Source organism: Coenobita brevimanus, chromosome 27 (assembly GCF_032717465.1).
Source record: "Coenobita brevimanus isolate Jiangsu-jjx chromosome 27, ASM3271746v2, whole genome shotgun sequence".
Classification (NCBI taxonomy): domain Eukaryota; kingdom Metazoa; phylum Arthropoda; class Malacostraca; order Decapoda; family Coenobitidae; genus Coenobita; species Coenobita brevimanus.
The window spans coordinates 32,098,708-32,118,546 of record NC_136980.1 but is presented as its reverse complement, the minus strand read 5'-3'; positions in this window follow the sequence as shown (position 1 = coordinate 32,118,546).

The following is a 19,839-nucleotide window of genomic DNA, read 5'->3' as shown; positions in this document are numbered from 1 at the left end:
ATAACATTCCCTGTGCGGAATCACATAGATAAGGAAGAGGTTTTAAGAAGATTCCTTATCAGTCAAAACTACCTTTTCTATCCCCATTAAATCTAGGAAAGCTCGTGTGGCTGTGTGGATATTTTCAGACGTGAATGATAAACAGAGAATGAAGGATATGGGGAATATGGATGCAAGGACGGAATGGCTTGAAGGCTGTGTGCGAGACAAAGACTTACAGGTATGAATGAAATACATATAAATCAGAGACAATGGAGGTGTTTAAGGAGGGACGGAATGACATAAGGGAACTTTACAAGAAAATATAGAGATCTGAATGAAGAAAAAGAATTGACGTAATGAAGTCTAAGGGAGGATGGCATTGTGTGAAGCGAATGAATTGGAAGGTGTGACGTGGATCGAGTTAGATATGAGGATTTGTACACCATAAACGAAATATTTTGCTCGTGAATACTGAATGGAAGAAAATGAATGGTCATGTTTCAGTAAGAGGTGCATTCATCAGTTTCAACCTCTCCAGTTCGACGACGATGTTTTATGTGTAGGAAGAGGATTTTCTTGTTGCTGCTGTCAGATGATTTAACTGAACTTAGAGAAAACCTTTAATAAAAAAAGAGGTTAGTGAACGCTGTGTCAGACCCATCCAGGTCTAAATGCCTGTCCTAAATTAAGTGTAATTGTCTCCATGCACTTGAACAGAGTGCAGAAAGTTTCTGTTTTTTGCTGTGGCCCCAGGCTTATCTGGCCCTAAATTTTGGTGGACTGCAGGAAACCGGCCACTTCAGCCAGACATTCTCAGAAGTTTTTTCTGGATATTATTGTGAAAGTGCGTGATTTAAGGTAGTTGGTGTGACTGTGCTGTGGTGTACAGGGCTGTATTACAGGGAGGACAGGGGGTTTGTGAGTTCTATATTGCGATAGAACAGAGGCTGATGATGGTTACGGCCACATCATGATGTAGTTAGGTTCTCGCGAGTATCTCTAAGAGCACTTCCTGTTTGATGAATGTTTGTTGAGGTTTCATGAAGAAAGTTGTCTTGCTTCGGTGTCTGTGTACGTGTTTGTGGATCGTAGCGAAGGAGGGAAGAGAAGGGATATTGTAGAGACATTCTGTGTAGTGTTAGGAAGTATTTCGTTTTTTTTTTCTTTGTGGTGTAGGTGGTGCATCATGAATGTTATCTTGGTTGCGTAGATCATGTGCTGATGAAGTCAGCTGTGTGCCTCACATGTTCATGCCGTCCTTGGTCGTAAAAGGTAAAGATGGGAGCATATGCCATGAGTCGTTTAGCCTCGGTGCTCATCACCGTAACGTAGGCCTTTGAGCCAGTAGCGGGTTTTTGACCCAATAACCTGGGATACAAGGCCACTGCATCATGCAGGTCACCACAGTTACCTCCCTTAGGTGTTACCCTATATTCATTTTTTTTTTTTTTAATTGAGACAAAGATGCATTTCACAGGTTGGTGATGACTAGCTGAATGCAATGTGTCTGAATAACATCACTTTATTTCAAATAAATACGAGGTAATGTGAATGGAAACTTATTTACTAAAATTTCTCCCTCAGATATAAGTTGCATTCAGCCAATCATCACCAACCTGTCATGTGCATCTTCGCTCGATAAAAAGAAAAAAAAAAATGAGTATAGGTACTCATTTTACCTACCAACCCATAAGAGATGGATGGACACCTGAGTCTAGTGACCCGAGCTGCCCGCACAAGGGTTCGAACTCTGTCTCAAACGGGCCTACAGCTTCTCAGTCAGCGATGCTAACCACTCAGCCCCCGCGTGGGTAACTGGGTCTGTATTAAATAACTTTTACAAGTCTGTGTCTTCTACAGTTGAAACCTGGGCTATCTCGTGCTCACGTAATCCATTACTGTTGGTATATACTTGTTATTAACCATTTTCAGTTATTCGTTTTGTCCTGTGTATTTAGTTTGTGAGTATTTCTTAGATATCAAGTTGGCGTGATGCCTTTCCAATAATGCTGTTTGTGTGCTGAGAAAAAGTCATGTGTGTATCCAAAGTGGGCCTGAGAAATATAGGATGTCCCTGTAGAGGGAGTAACTGTTAGGAAAAGAGACTTGTTGGTGTGTTTGAAATATGTCTCTGTCTGAAGTGGGGAAAGCGATAGCTGACTTAGTTGATTATGCTGGCGCAGCTAAGACTCACCTTGCCCTCTCTGACGAGATTCAAGTCGGGGCAGCCTAGATCTTCAAAGGTGGTGAACCCACACCTGACACTAATCTTTAGAGGCTACGGCATAGAAGGGACGGGAGTCGGGTCACCGTTGTACGTAAAGTGCACAAACAACGTGTAGATCGCCTGTATCCACTACAACAACCAGTCCGGCAGCCCTTTCACACCAATAGAATTGCAGCTGGGGCAGCTGCCTCACTCGTTCAGCCATTCTGCAGAACAGATAGCCGTTAAAGACAGGTCATCTTTTAGAACACTTAAATGTGGAACAAGATTTTTAGCTTAAATCCATGTTTTAAAAGTTTCTAAATAAACTTCTAGCACTGAGATAGTTTTTTTTTTTTTTTTCTGAATAGAACAATAAAATTTAGCAGTGTTTACTATTTATTAGAAGGACTATAAGGTGTTTATGGCATTTATGGATCTGGAAAAAGCATACGACAAATATACAGAGAAGGATTGTGGAAGATTTTGTGCACGTACGGTGTAAATGGTAAGCTGCTAAGTGCCGTCAAGAGTTTTTATGATGGTAGTGAGGCATGTGTAAGAGCAAATGGGCATTTAAGTGACTGGTTCACGATCAGTGTGGGCGTGCGACAAGATTGTGTGATGTCCCTATGGTTGTTCGATAGATATGTGGATGGGGTGATGAGAGAAGTAAATCCACGAGTAATGGAGAGAGGGATGGCGTTGGTAATGAATTGTGATAGATGGAATATCTCAAATTTGGTATATGCTGATGGTGGGATGCTACTTGCAAATCCTGGACAAGAGCTTGGTAGACTAATGCAGAGTATTGTAGGTGTCTGTGAGCGTCGTGCCTTGAGAGTAAATGTAGAAAAGACTAAACTGATGGTTACTGAGAGAGAAGGTGCTTCCCAGTGTGATTTTACGGTGAATAGAGAGAGACTGGAATTAGTGAGAGTTAAAAAACCTAGGTACAATGATAGAAAAGAGAGGAAAATGTGGAAAAGAAGCGGAAGGTAGAGTGACACAAGGAAGGAAAGTAACTGGTGCTATGAATGCCTTGATAAAAAACAGCCTTGAATGTTGCAGCTGCGTGAGGCTTACATGACGGAGTATTAGAGCCAGCTTTAACATACGGATGTGAGACTGGTGTGGGATGAAAATTAAAAGTCAAGAGTGAGAGCAGTGGAAATGGAGCTGCTGAGGAATGTATAAGGAGTACAGAGAGTGGAAAGGTACGGAATTATTTGATTCGTGAAAGATGCGGGGTGAGGAAGTCTGTGGACACCAGATTTGAAGACAGTGTACTGAGATGGTTTGGTCATGTGGAGAGAATGGATGACAATAGGGTAGTGAAAAAGGTATATCTGGGCGAATTTGAAGGAGGGAGGAGGCAAGGTAGGCCAAGAAGAAGGTGGAGGGATATTGAAGATGAGTGTGTGAGGAAGAGAGGTATGGAGGTTGGAGAGGCTAACGGCCTGACAAAAGACCGAGCTGGCTGGATGAATTTTGTGCGAAGCGCATAACCAGAGATTTGGTACCTCATCTTAACGTGACAGCGTTCGGACTGATTCTATCAGATAGGTATATGTGAAGCTACAGAACGTGGTGAAGTTTTCTTGGCCTATCTGATGGAGCCAGGATTCCATGGGCTTGAGTGATGAGTGAATGGAAGCGTGGCCTAGTGAACTGGGCAAACTTAGGCTGTCTGGACGTTGCTTCTCCTCACCTTGTCTTAGGGTGGGAAAGGAGGTCCAGATGATGATGATGATGATGATGATGATGATAATGATGTGATTCATTGCGAAAGGTTACGCTTAGTTGCGAAAACATAAAATTAATCGTTTTATTTTCTTTCATGGGTAACGTTTTAACCATGAAAAAAAAAAAAAAAAAAAAGTAGCCCGAAATCGTAAAACATAAAATTCGTACGATCTGTTACAACTACCAATTGCAACAACAAAAGTCTAAAAGAATAAAGATAATACAGTAACACGTAAAGTGAAAAGAATATAACAAAAGAAGAAAAGAAGGCAGGGAATGGAGGAAGTAGGATAACGAATGGACGAACGCAGGAAGGAGGCAATGAGAGAGAAAAGCAGAGAAAAAGATCGGCTGAAAGGAGGGAGGAAAGAGGAATAAAAAACGCGAGGATGTAGAGGAAACGCGTTGGAAGGAGGGCAAGACGACAAAAGACGGAGAGAGAGAGAGAGAGAGAGAGAGAGAGAGAGAGAGAGACAGACAGACAGACAGACAGGCAGACAAACTAACAGACAGGTAGACAGCCAGGCAGGCAGACAGACAGACAGGCAGATAGACAACTGGCCTTTTAATATGAATATGGTTGACTCTAAATTTCAGTTTTTAAAGTGCAATATGTCCAGGCATCTCAAAATGAACGGATATGATTTGGATTGCTTTATCAGTTCAACCTTCTTTGTGATGGATAAAATTTCCAGTCGTTTGGTTTCGGCTTTGCAAAAATATAAAAGGTGGCGTGAAGTAGGAAAAAAAAAAAAAGTTTAGAAAGGAATGAACGCGAAAATGACGAGAAAATGACTTCGCGAGGGTAGGGACGAAAAGAGAGAGAATAAACAGAAATTGTAAGTAAAGAACAAGGAAAGGGAGGAATTAAGTACTTTAATCATATGCAAATTTATGTATGTGAGAAGGGAGAGAAACAAAATAATCATAAAAGGAAGAAGGAAAGCATAAAGGGGATAAAAAGGTATGCGTGAGGAAGTAGACAACTTTGGCGAACCGGAAAAAAAGTAAATGAAACAAAAGAAAACAGATGGGAGGGGAAACGAAAGAAAGAATAAGGATGAAAAGAGAATAATGACCCCGAAACCTGGTGAACCAATTAAAAAAAAAAAAAAAAAAAAACATGTGAAGCAATGGAAAAATGAAAGAGCGGTCAGCGAGTGCATCACCCGCACCACCAACAGGTCTGAGGCCCGAATACAGTATTTTACTTTGCCCTGCGATCATCACCTTCGATTCACCGGTCACCAAATGAAATTATTTCGTTCTTGCTTAACCCTCAACCCTTTCACCAAGTTTGGTTCGTCATATCTCATGAACATTGTCTGAGTCACTATGTTAACAGTTACATACACGGGTTGAATTTTGACCCTAGTCTGTGACCTTGACCTCTGACTGATTGTTCTCAAAATTGAATCACTTCACTCTTGCGCTTCCCTCAGGTCTGCCTCAAGGTTTGATCTAAAATGGATTAAAGCTGTTTAAGTTGGTTTTGTTGGGTTAAAATTTGACAGTTCTGTGACCATGGCTTTGATCCATCGCCCTCGAAAACAAGAGGTCTTCTCATTGGCTGACCCTTAATCCTTCCACCAAGTTTAGCTGATATCAAGTGAAAAGTATTCCATTTATTTATTTAACACACACACACACACACACACACACACACACACACACACACACACACGCACGTACGCGTCCATCAAAGCATACAACCCACTCTCGTTTCACAAGCACAGGGGATTATTAGACGAGACAGAGGTAATCAAGGAAGACATAGAAAATGAAAAACTATATAATGAAATGAAGACCATGGGAACCAAAAGGAGGAACAAGACCAGTACGAGAAAGATACTGGAGAATAACTGGTTTTGTTAAATGAGTCATCATGTGAGGCTTGGTTAGATTGCAGTACTATGCATGTGAAACTTTTTAGGAAGCTAAAGCCAAGACCCATATAGGAAGGTGTTGAAGTGAAACTATACCTGGTGAAACAATGCATTCAGGATGAAGCAGCTGCGGCGTCCACCAGGGAGACAAACCCTCCCATATTTCCCTGCACCTCGCCATGGGAAGGACGCTGGTTCGATCCTGGTGAGGCGTTGTCTACAACAAGGGGTAAACTGATCCGTACAGGGAGTATATACTGTACTGTACCTGCTGGACGAGCCGGCAGAAGCAGTTGCATACCTGTCGCTGTAGAGCCTGTTCGGCCGTGCAGATCAGGATTAAACAACAACAACAACAACAACAGTATCCATATGGGTATTAGCTAGAATGAAGCATCTTTCGTGTGAAAATCCTTAAGGTGTGACTGACTAACTGATTGACAGGGAGTCTCCTACAGATGCTCCCGCATCAACATTGTAACAGGATTAAGACAATGCATTAGTATATGGGTGGATGGCGAGGGAGAAAGAGCAGAAAGGTAAATGATTCGGAAAATGAAAAAGGGCAGTGTCAGAGAAACAAAAAATAAAGGAAAGTATATTAACGAAAATAGTGAAAATATGAAAAAAGGTAAAGAGGAGAAAGAAAACATGTGAAGCAAAGGAGAGAGAGAGAGAGAGAGAGAGAGAGAGAGAGAGAGAGAGAGAGTAAAGGAGAATCTTTAAAGAAAAGGAAGGAGGAAAGACGCCGAGGACAAAAAGAAGTTGCTGATGTAAGGAGGGCAAGGCGGAAGACGGGAGAAAAAAAGGAAGGTAACCGAGCAAAAAGATTTGAGAGAGAGGGAAGGAGTTATGGACGATGTGTAATATGATTTTACAGGGAGAACAAAACTGTGGTAACCAGGAAGAACGACAGGAGGAAGAAAGTAGAGAAAAGGAGATGGGAGAAAATGTAGGGAAGAGCCTAGTAAGTAAGGAGAAAAAAGGAGCGTGGAGAGGAGGGATATAGATGATCAGAAATCGCTGAAACAGAAACGGAAAAGGGAAGAACAAAGATAAATAGAAATTAGTAAACAATAAAAGACGAGAAAGTAAAGTAAGGAAATGGAAAAAAGAAACGGAAAGAGTGTCAGTGAGGATGTGAAGAACGAAAGTGAAAGAGAATGGACAGAATATAACTTAGGTAACCACTGGAATGACTGGAGAATAAAGGAAAGAGAAAGTTGCGTACAGGGGAGGAGGAGGAGGAGGAGGAGAAGCGAGGGGAAGAAAAAGGAGATTGGATGAAGAGAAGGAAGAGAGCGAGTGAGATGAGGGACAAAAGAACTGAGGTAACCATAACATAAGCTGAAGAAAAACGGAAAGAGAAACCAATGGAGAAGCGGGAAAGAATAGTTCAAAAGACGAAGAAAAATTGGAACTGAAAGAAGAGAGAGAAGAGAGGTGAAGGATGGAAGAAATAAATGTAAGAGAATAGGGAAACCTACTAATAGGAAAAGCTTAGAAAATGGATGGGTAAGTGTGAAGGGAAGAATAAATTGAAAGGAGAAAATAGTGAAGAATAAGAATAAGATAACGAAAGTGCGAAAGAATGAAAAAGAAACAGGAGAGGGGGGGAAGAAGAGGCAAGATGAAAGTGAAGAGAAACGCACTGAGGGGCCTTTGCCGCAGTGCTTGTTCGTGTAACTTGAATCACTGAGTGGGTTATTTACCTACTATCCTGCAATACAAGGCCACTGCCTCATCCAGGATAAACCTCCTTCGTAGGTGTTGCCATAGGTTCTCGTTTTATTTACCATCACACAGGACACCTGTGTCGAATGACGTCAGTTGCCCACACCAGGATTAAAACCTTAATATTATTCGGCCGTCAGACTCTTTGCTAGGAAAGAAAACACAGTCAGGAAACGAGATAAAATTATGGAGAGAAGAAGAGAAGCAATAAAAAAGGAAGGAGACAGTGGAGGAAAAGAAAAGTGAAGGAGGGAAAGAGAATAAGTGTCTAAGAGAGTGTATAAAGTATGCAAAACAGCTACACCGCCATAACCCCTATTGAGACAAGTTCTGCTGGAGAGAAGAGTGTGACTATGGTATCTGTCCAGTGAATCGAATACAGTGATAGTAAAATAGAAATGTTACCCCCCCCCACACACACACACACATCCCTCCATCCAGATCAGTAGAAAAGTGAGAAGGGCTCTCAACAGCAAAGGAGAACTGTTCTGGAAACTCCATAGAAAAATAAGATTGAATATCTACATTTTAAAATATTTATCTGTAAGGGAAATAATGTTAATTTCATAACTAACAACGTTCTGCTATTGCCTTGAAATTCGAATGTTCATGTAATTCAAATGACTTTTTGTGGCCAATATCTAAAATATACCAAGAGGCAAATGAAGCTTCTTTGTGGGGAAAAAAAAAAAATGAAACTGGAAATACCATTTTAGTGTTAGGGCGCTCTTAGAAAGAAGAAGGAAAAGACTGAAAATCAGTCCAGTCCCCGGAAATGAGTAGAGGTGAATATAAAAGATTCCTAAGTATTTGCAATATGTTAACAGGAACTTTACATAGGCGTGAATTTCGTGGTAAGAAGCCTCAGTATCCAGGCGTGGGGAAGAGGATGCTTTTGTTTGATGAACTCGTAATCTGCCGTGGTTTAATTTGTGTACTGATATTCCAGGATTTGGTTCAGATGATAATAAATATCATACACCAGACTGTATTACCGTCGTGTGCAAAACACTACTATTGCCCACTTCCAGGTTCCTGTGCCTCTCTTCCAGTTAAATACAACTTTTTGGAGCTAGTTGGAATATATACAGAACTAGGCATGTGCCGACCTTGAGTCACTGTCAGCTAAATAAAATCATTTCGGGCTAGCTGAAACAGTAAATACGCAATATTCTATCTCTGAGAGAGTTTAGTTTCATACTCAGATTTCCTGGATCAACCCGTTCACTGCGACAACGTCTTTTGTATTTCATTCTTGTCTCCAGACAACACAGTTCAACATATGAGAGAGAATTCGGGCTGAAGAGTTTAAATATGAGAAATCTTCATAAACCTCCTCGATATCAGAGAGGTCCTCTAAGATTAATAGAATAGTTCAGCAGCAGAACACTGCAATGGGAAAAAAAAGTTTTTGAAGTGCATCTGAGAGTAGACAACATACAATGGACAGTCAGCTGTATTCTTTTGCTTGAGATTTTTATTAACAATATTACGAAGAGTTTTCCATGGAGTTTTGCTAATTAAAATACTTGGAAGATTTATTCATTTCGTTTTTCTGCTAGGAGAAAATAGTGTTTGCTTGTATTTTTGCTACTTCCTAACAATGGTGTTTAACCCCTTAAGACCACAATTGTTTCAGGCAGGGTACCTCCCACAACCGCAAATCGGGGGTGTTTTGGCGACTTTCACCAAGGGCAAATTGACTGTGTTATGGCTAAAGAGGAAGAATTTACGCACCTGACAACGCAATCCTTACCCCCGTAGGCCTAATGGTTACTGCACAATCGCGCATCAAAGTTCAAAAAAAGTTTATGATAGTTACCCCTCGACAACAATCGAAAAGATGAAAATTTTTATAACTACCTATTTTTCTTATTGAAACCGGTCATTTCAAATTGTTTTGTCACACCAACCATGAAAACAGGTGTATGTAGGTGTGGAGAGATTACTAGGCTGTGGGGACATAAAGTAGGCTGTGGAGAGAAGGCCAGTAGGTACGGGAGTTGGAAATATCCAGCTTTTCGCATGAAAAGAGAGCACTTCAGTGTCTTCTGTAACATTTATCATGAAAACAGGTGTGTATGTAGGTGTGGGGAGATAACTAGTGTGGGCAGTAGGCCTATAAGGCCTTGGTGGTACTTGGGGAGAAAAAATTTGGCAACAACCAAATTCTCTTGTGGAAACCCTCTATTTCAATTTTTTTTTTTTTTTTTTTTATAATGAATGGAGGAAGGAAAAACAAAGGAAAAAAAAAAAGTCCATATGCCTAAAGGCATCCACCATTCATTAAATACTTATAACAATTGGATTTAAAATCGAGAGGATTAAATGTATGTGGGAAGCAACTCCCAGGAAGTGAATTTCAGAGAGTAGTAGTTCTGGAAATAAATGAATTTTGATAAGCAGAGGTTCTGCATTGTGGGGGAGAGAGTGTGAGTTCATGGGCGCTCCCAGCTGCCCGAGTATTTCGGGAGAAAATGTGAAGGGGAGGCACAATTGAAGCCAGTTCGTTAGAGCGCTTACGATAAAAATATCGATATAATAGTGCTAAAGAAGCAACATCTCGACATACTGATAACGGAGGAAGGTCCTGCGTTATGGCAAGATTATTGATGAATCTAATGGCTTTATTTTTTAATTTTGTCCAACTGCCTCAATGCAACCGCTCCACATCCACTCCACAGTGGTGAACAGTATTCGAGCTGAGAACGCACGTGACTTTTGTATATTGTGGCCATCTGCTATTCCGTGAAGAACTCACGAACTCTGTACATAAGTCCCAGTTTTTTAGAAGCATTTTTAGAAAGGGATTTAACATAAGCTGTCTAGCTTAGGTTGGGGTTTAGAGTAACGCCTAAGATATCAATTGTAGTGGACATGGGAATACTGACATCATTTAAAATAATGTGTGAGTCTGAGGGATTCTTTCTATTTGCCATACCAGCCATAAAAACAGGTGTGTATGTAGGTGTGGGGAGATAAAACAGATGTGGGGAGTAGCCTTACAAGGCCTCATAGTCATTCCAAAACTAACACAGACGCATATAAATGTTTATAACCATCAAGGACATCAAAATAAAGTTGAATAATGCTATAAATGTATGCATAAGAAAGGAAAAAAAAAACAATAATTTGTTTCAGATTTATCTTTTTACTCTCCCAACTTCTCGTTACACATGTATCACACCATTACAATTATCACATTATCATTACACTTCATCACACTTATAAATACAGTTTCGGCAACAACCAAATTCTCGTGTGGAAACTCTCCATTTCATTGGAATTTATCACACCAGCCATGAAAACAGGTGTGTTTGTATGTGTGGGGAGATGAAAAAGGTGTGGGGAGCTGCCCTACAAGACCTCATAGTCTTTCGAAAACTAACACAGACGGACACTACTCGGAGGTGTTAATCTGGGCAGGTAGGTAGAATGAAAAAAATAATAAGATGCGTCGTATGTAGTACAACATGCAGCATTCTCCAACTACCTGCGTACAGAAACTGGTAGGTACGAACTGAGAAATGAACAGAGTGAGGTGTAAAAATTTGGGAAGAAGTAGAAATAACATGAAACAGGTACGTAGATCAGGCCTGACACTCGGGGGCCTGTTGGGGGTTGGAAGGGTAGTGAGGAACAAGGAGGGAGAGATGGGGTGGGGTTTTGGGGGAGGGCTAGGTTAGTAGCGAGGGAGGAGGGGCAAGAGAGGATGGAAATGGATGCAGGTTGCTGTGGGAGGGGAGTTGCAGTTGCGTGGAGGGGTGGGAGAGTGATGAGGGACAAGGAGGGCATGAGGGAGTGGAGTGGAGGGTGCAATGGAGGTGGCCGAGAGGGGGCCCCTCCACCGCCCGGGTTGGTCCGATCCCCCATCACGCCACATCAGGGGCGAGTTCTCATTGGCCGTCATAACTGGGGTGGAGCAAGCACTCCGCAGTTTTTTACAGGCCGCGTTCAATTGATGCGATTAGGCATTTTGGCATAAAACTCAAATCGCATCAATTGATGCACTTAGGACTTAAGGAGTTAATTCGGGAGAGATCACCAGTTGTGGTGGGTTAATTGTGTAAAATGGTACCCTTCTGATGGATTAAAAGTATTGAAATAGATAATTTGTTTACTTTTTATGGTTACTGACAGGCATCATATTGTTTATATATCCATACTACACTGGTGCTGCTTTGGGGGTGTCGAGGGGGGGCAAAAAGATGTAATGTTATAGGTGTAGCTATTGGGAATGCATTTTAAACACATCAATAGAAGGAGTCTATTCAGAACTGAATAATAATCCTCTTTCGGCAGCAACAACAAAATGAATGTCATAACCATACAAAGTGAGGTTGTGAGGGTTGATACTAACTAGTCCACTTAGAGAGATCTCTTCTAATATGAACATATGGTCTTGCCCAGAAGGCATGGGAATGATGAAAGGAACGGCTAGATGCTGAGCTGGAAACAAAGGAAAGTAGAAGAAGACACATAGTAAACTGGTGTGGAAGGAAGAGGAAGGCGAACTGCCAGACGGAAAACAGAATATATATATATATATATATATATATATATATATATATATATATATATATATATGGAGAGTGTTGAAGGAAGGTGCGGAAAGTGTGAGGGAGAAAGAAAGATTGAGGGAGGGAAAGAAATACAGAGTAAAGAAAAGGGAGACAGACAAGGTTATGAATACATAGAGCGATGAGGAAAAAGAAAGATGAAAAAGGAAACTAAGGAACTAAGAATAGAAGGTCATTTACCAATGTAGGAAAGAAAAAGACAGGACGAGAAGAATTCGGTGTAGTGAAGAAGGAAGGAGAAACACGTGTTTAGTCTGCAAATGTTAGCAGAAGCTGAAGTAGCGTTGTGAACATGGGTAAAGGAGGGGATGCTAGTTACAGTAGTGTTGGTGTGGATGACGTGAAGCTGTGGGGGTGTAAAAGGCAAGCAAAGCTTTGTGTGGCGATGTATGTCATATAACAGTAGGGTGTGGGGGAGAAACCCGGGCAACGGAAAGCAGATATGCACTGATTGGGAAATGCTGAATGAGAGGTGACACAAGAGGAGAAAAGTGTGAATGAAGAGTGTAGAATGCATACAATTTGAGATAGAGCAGGAGAAAGAGAAGAGAGGCATTAGGAAAAAATGGTCACATTCTAAGCTAATGCATTGCCAAGAATGCCATGAAACGAACCTGGGACTCTTAAGATAAGAGTCAGGCAGCTTTCCACTGCACCATGACCAGGTATAAATTGTCTCATCACCTACTTGTAGCCAAAGTACCCCCACCCGAGGATACCCTAGTTACAAGTACCTGGTACATTGAGACAACCTTTACCTGGTCATGGTATAGCTGCCCAGTACTAATCTGAAGAGTCTCGGGTTCACTTCCCAGCATCAGTTGCGCCGCCAGATTTTAATTATAGCCGACACTTAATCAGTTCCCATCATTATTACCAATGTGTTAGCATTTTTTTCCTGTGTTAGTACAGGTTTCTTTAATCATACTGACTTGCCGCCTATGCTTTGGGTATGATTAAAAGGTTTCTATTTGCTCAAGTGCCAAGGGGTTTTCTCTTCCCTTTTAGTCCCACAGTGAGAGGCGGGCGGTACCTTGGTTACAGATATGTGACAAAGTGAAACAGCTTTTACCTGATAGTGGTACAGTGCAAAGTTTCATGGCTTTTATCTGAAGAGTCCCAGGTTCGATCCCCGGCGTAATTGGCAATATGTTAGTTGATTTTTTTCTTGTGTACATGTAGGTTTCCTTCATCGCGCCTCATTTCTTTTCTTTTTTTTTTTTTTAATTATAATAAGCCTTATTTGTATTTATACTGTTGATGCTAACGTGTACGGGAGTTCTGAGTCATAGTATATAGCAAAAGTAAATCGCTCCAACGCCAATGATAGGCCGGGATTAATGTGCAAATGAAGTGATCCACATGATGAAGATGCATGAATCTTTTTTGTTTGTTTCTCCAGTAAATGTTGTGTAACTGTAGGCACTCAACTAGTATTTTTATGACTTCCTTTGGAACAAATATTCAAGATTGAGTTTAGTGCATTTCGGAGGTTATTGTCTACGGCAGGGATGCAGAATTTGCGGCCATCCAGTGGCGTTACTGTAGTTCTTGATGTCTTATGTAATCAAGGCGAAGGACATCTATATTATCAAAGCAGTTGTCCCTGGTGTGTGTGTGTGTGTGTGTGTGTGTGTGTGTGTGTGTGTGTATGTGTGTGTGTGTGTGTGTGTGTGTGTGTGTGTGACGTTAGGAAGTCTGCTGGTGGTTCAAACTTAGTGACCATTTGGGTGGCTTAGTGGACAGATGGATAGGGATGGCTGATGAGTGAGTGGGCATGAAAGGTGGGCAGCGAAGGTGGGCAGAGTAAGAAGCGGGGGTGAACATTTGAGATATGAGGGATTGGTGTGTGTGTGGTGTACGAAGTGGGTGGGGTGGGTAAAATCGGTGGGTGAATAAGCAGGGTGTGTTGGGTGGGTGGACAGATAGATGGAGTGGAGTGGTCGGGTAGATAGAGCGTGTGGCTGATGTGGTAGGGACTTTGTGGCTGGGTGGGATTTTTGGGCTGGTTGGGTGGACGTGTGGTTTCCTGAAGGTCGAACCATGAGACTAGGTATATACTGTAGGTGGGTGGATGAGGAAAATTGGTTCAATGGGGAGCAGGTCCATGGGGAAAGTAGGTTCAATGTTGGAATAGGACCAAACCAGGATATTGGTTCATCGGGGATACGTCTGTGGAGGAAATGGGACCCAGGAACAGTAAGTCTATCTATCTATCTATTGCCAGACGCCTCAATCCCGTTTGGGGTGGCCACAAACAAATCGCCTCCAAGTCGCCCTGTCCCCCGCCATTTCACTGCCCTGCTCCCAACTCACACCCCCCTCTCTCATATACCTCTCCACCCCATCCCTCCATCTCATAATCGGCCTCCCCCTCCCTCTTCCCCCCTCCACCTCACTCACATACACTCTCTTCGTCAGTCTTTCACCCTCCATCCTCTCCACATGGCCAAACCACCTCAGTGTGTTCCTCATAACGCTTCCTATCACATCCACATCCACACCACAACGCTCCTTTATATCCTCATTCGTCAGCCTGTCTCTCCACGTGACTCCACGGGCTCCTCTTAAATAACTCATTTCCACTGCTCTCACTCTTGACTTGTGTCCTTCCAACAATGTCCAAGCTTCACTTCCGTACGTTAGAGTTGGTATCACAATACTGTCATGTAGTAACTTTTTCACTTCCATGCTCACTTCCCTGTTTCTTATCACTGCTTTCAAGGAACCAGCAACCTTTCTTCCCTGCTGTACCCTTTCAAGCACTTCACCCTCCAAACCTCCATCCTTACTCATCACACTACCCAAATACTTAAACGTACTGACATTTTCCAATTCCTCACCATTGAACCTCACTGTACATTCACTAACTTCACCTCTCTCAAAGACCATCACTTTACTCTTCCCTACATTCATCTTTAGGTTCCGTTTCTTACACACTCTCTCAAACTCATCCACCAAACCTTGCAGCTCCCCTTCGTCTTCACTCAACAACACAGTATCATCTGCAAACAACAGTACAGGGAGTTTCCAAACACTATCCTCTCTCACCAGGGCCACTCCAACATCCACTACCCTACCTTGTACCTCTTTTATTACCCCATCCATGTACAGATTGAACAACCATGGAGACATGACACATCCCTGTTTCAAACCGACTCTCAAAGAGAAAAATTCACTTAGTTCACCATCCACACGCACTGCAGCCTTCGCACCATCATACATACTCTTCACAGCATTCAACAACTTCCCATCTACTCCATATATTCTTAACACTTTCCACAATCCTTGTCTATCCACCCTGTCATATGCTTTCTCCAAATCCATGAAAGCCGCATACAACTTCTTTCCCTTCTCTAGAAACTTTTCCACTAAAGATCTAAGAATGAATATCTGATCTACACAACCTCTTCCCCTTCCTAAAGCCTCCTGTTCTTCTCCAACTAATTTCTCTGTTCTTTCTCTAACTCTGTCTATAAGTATCCTACCATACACTTTTCCTATTATACTAAGAAGACAAATGCCCCTATGATTACCACACACTTCTTTTTCCCCCTTTCCTTTGTACAAGGGAATAATTATACCTGACTTCCAATCCTCCGGGACTCTACCTTCCTCCCAGGCCAATCTGCACATCCTCCATATCCATTCTACTACTATCTCTCCCCCATGCTTCAGCATTTCGCCACACACTCCATCAATTCCTGGGGCTTTCCCCGATTTAACATTCTTCATTGCTTCCACAACTTCTATCCTACTGATTTCTTCCTGTCTTCTCACCTCCCTCCTTCTCCCAGCCATTCCCCAGCCACTTATACTCGCATTACTTCCATCCTCTACGTTCAACAATTCCTTAAAGTGTTCTCTCCATCTGCTCACTTTTTCTCCCTTCTCCACTAGTAATCTACCATTTTTATCTTTCACTCCCCTGCTAACTTCACTTCCACCCTGTCTTACTCTTTTCACTTCTCTCCAGAACATTTTCTTACAGTCCCTCCACTTAACACTCAAATTCCTTCCAAATTCCTCATCCACTCTCTTCTTACAGTAAGTCTATGGAAAAAAAAAATAGTCCATGGGTGAACTAGGCCCATGTGGAGATTTGGTGTGTTCCCGTGAGGAGAAAACAAGTCCTTGAGTAACAATAGGCCAACTGAGGAAAACAGATCCATGGAAGGAAGATAGGTCCATGGGGAACATACAGTAGGTCATTCATGGGAAAATTGGTTTATGGAGGGAAAATAGGTTTATGGAAGGAAAATAGGTTCATGGAGGAAATAGGTTGATAGAAGGAAAATAGGTTCCGGAGGGAAAAAAGGTTCATGGAGGGAGAAAAGGTTCATGGAGAGAAAATAGGCTCATGGAGGGAAAATAGGTTCATGGAGGGAAAATAGGTTCATGGAGGGAAAATAGGTCCATGATGGAAAGCCGGTCCAAAGTGGAAAATAGTTCCATATTATGTCCACGGAAAAATTAGGTCCACAAGAAAAAAATTATCCCTGTGATTAAAATAAATGTTTATAACGTAAAAGAATGCTATGGGAGAAAGTAGGTTCACGGGGAAAATCGATTTGTCGGGGATATAGCTTTATGGAGAAAAAACTCCAAAGTGGAAATGGGTCCATGGTGGGAAATGGCTCCAAGAGTAAAATGAGTCCACGGAAGAACATTGGCAACACTACACTGTTGCAATCCTCCATCTGGCCAAGCACATACCCTCCCCCCCCCACCTCCCTGCACACCTAACCAGCGCATAACGGCCCTCACTCCCCCCCCCCCATTTAACACAGAGACATTAAAACTAAAAAAAAATCAGTAGTTTATCCATGATAATAATGAACATGTGAGCAGGTTTGATGAAATTATGAGTAGTGTTTTTTTTTATTTAGCCAGCCACTTTCAATGATTACATAATCGGTACAGCCATGAAACTTCATACATAATTAGATATTCATATAATCATGCACCATGTAAAATTTCTGCCCCCTAGTGGTAATAGTTGCAAAGTTTTATAGAAACACAGGTAATGCTACTTTGTTGCCAGCCTCCATCTGACCAACCACATACCCCCACCTCCCTGCACACCTAACCAAGGGCATAAAGGCCCTCACCTCCTCCAATCTTTTCTTTCAAAGATGGACCTAAGGACAACGCCTTGAGGACATATAACCTCTTCCGTTCAGATTTCTTGTGCAGGTCGCATTGAAATCTGTAGAACTTTTTATTTTGTGTTTTCATGATTTTCAAAAAAAAAAAAAAAAAAAAAAAAAACTTTAAGACACAGCATTCTACCAATAAAAAGGCACAAGTTCATTATAAGACACACAACTATGTAAAGTTTCAAGACTCTATGATGAATACTTTCAACGTTCTGGCCTGGAAATGAAATCTCTACTCCCAGCCAGCCTCCCTGTCGCCCAGCTGTACGGATGGACACCTATTGATCCCAATGATAACAATAGCCTCCTTTGACTGCGTCAGGTGGAGGGTAAAAATGGGTCAGAAATTAAAACAGATTCGTAGGGGAAAGTAAGTGGATGGGGAGACGACGCCTGTTTAGTGTAGCTGAAGACGGACTTATGAGTTTGTAATGAGTAATCACCATGTTTCTTTGCCTTCATTCAGTTTGTAAACATCACAGCTTTTTTCATCAATAATGAAAAGTTACCTGTGTTTGAAAATTGTGTAGCATGTTACTGGAATATAATAATTATCATTAAAATGACACTGTAATAATTAGACCTTATTACGCTTAAAAGTATTTGCTTCGTAACCTAGGGTACCAAGTAAAAGTACTGTATCTGAATATATGTAGGTAAGCTTTGCATGTGTGTTGACGGGAGTGCGTGTGAGTAATTAATCTGAAGACCTATTTATAACACATTATTATGGTACTGCACTTCATATACCTTGTGCAATGTGCATCACGTTTACAAGTTAATTTGGGGATGCGGCCCAAGAGCTTATAGATTGTGTATCCCTGTTGTAGAGCATAGAAACATACATTCCATTATTCTGCCCTCTGAGTAGTGCCCGCAAAACCTGTTTTATCACCGTGGTCTGAATACCGACCGAAACGAGGATTCTCTGCCTTCTATTTGTTTTTGATTTTTTGAGGTACACATCTACCCTGACCCGGTCATACAGAAGTTCCCTTTCTTTATTTTTCACAACAGTCATTAACCCGTCACGTCCCGAGGTTTTCCACACCTCCGACATCCCCCAGTCCCGAGGTATTTTCGATTTTTTTTTTTTTTGGCTAAAACCTTCGCTTTTGGTGAGAAACATCGAAAATTCATAGAGAAATCGCTCACCTGAGGTTTAAAGTGCCCAATCCAGGTAGGAGTTCCTCCTTACCTGAGTGGGTTTTCTAACATGCTGGCACCAAAGAAAACGAGTTCTATGGGAGGGTAACTATTTTATCCACTCATAAACGGTATTTATTTATTTACTTGGTACGAATGTATATGTAGTATGACAGTATATTGGTTTTCAAGCAGTAATAAAGGCATTATAAGCATTGTTTCACTCACTAACTAATCACCATACCTAACCTATTTTTGCCACACTACCTGATCATTATTTCTGGCTGTTTCTTCTTCTAATGCTATGTAAACATTGTCCTCCACATTGTCATCGATTGGGGAATCACTCTGGCCCTGAATAACTTTACTAGCCAGGTCACTGGTAACAGGTCCTTTGCCAAGACAATGGCGTGAGGGGGGGAGGGGGGAGGTTATGCAGTGTAAGGCATTGTCCCTGCTTGGTATCTTGAACAGGAATAGAGGAAGGTGTCCCGTGTATACATACGAAAAATCACGTGCGAAAATTGAAAATTGTGCAAATTAGGTACCTTGCAATTGCACGACGTACTGGTACGTCGCCGGGACTGGCAAATGCAAATCGTGGTGACGTACCCATACGTCGTCGGGACGGGGCGGGTTAAAACAATCCGTCAGTCAGACTCTGACATACCGGACTTCTGATATTTTTTGCTGATTGTAGCAAAGGAAAACTTTTTACATATTATGCCGAAAAAAATTGGTTCCTCTAACTCTGACCTAGCTCATAGCCTTGAAATGACTATCGTCAGCAACACAAATGCCACTTTTTCATGTCTGCATTGCCGTGGTATCTCTTTTTTCCCCGTTACTTTAATCTGATAGAGTTGATTGCCTTCTCCTCGAAAATTTACTGCAGAAGTTATGTGGGCTGAATCGACTCAGTGCGTTCTTAAACCTCATTTAATTGCTGGTTTTTGGTCGCCACTTTGTGGATTATAGCTCGCATGCCACATAAAACATTTCCATCTCATCATCTCTCATTATGTCACTGACTTCCGACAAACTCCATATCAATTTCTTGATTTGTGTCTCTCTTACTCTCTTCTACCGATACTCTAGCCATTGCTCAATTGAATCTGCCATATTCCTTCCCCATTGTGGTGAACACACAGCACCAGTTTAGCTACAAAACCTCACACCTTTTCTATCTAACTCTCTAATGCAGGAGATAACCATCACTATCAGAATTACATGCATGCAACTAGTCAACTCTGAAAATGGCTTCTTTAGACTGTCTTTCCACTAAATATTATAACACGCCGTCTTTTAAATGCGATATGTCAAGGCGTTTGCTTTTCTCTATCTCCGATTTTCTCTGAAAAAGACAAGCTTTGCAGCTGGTGAGCATTTGGCTCATTATG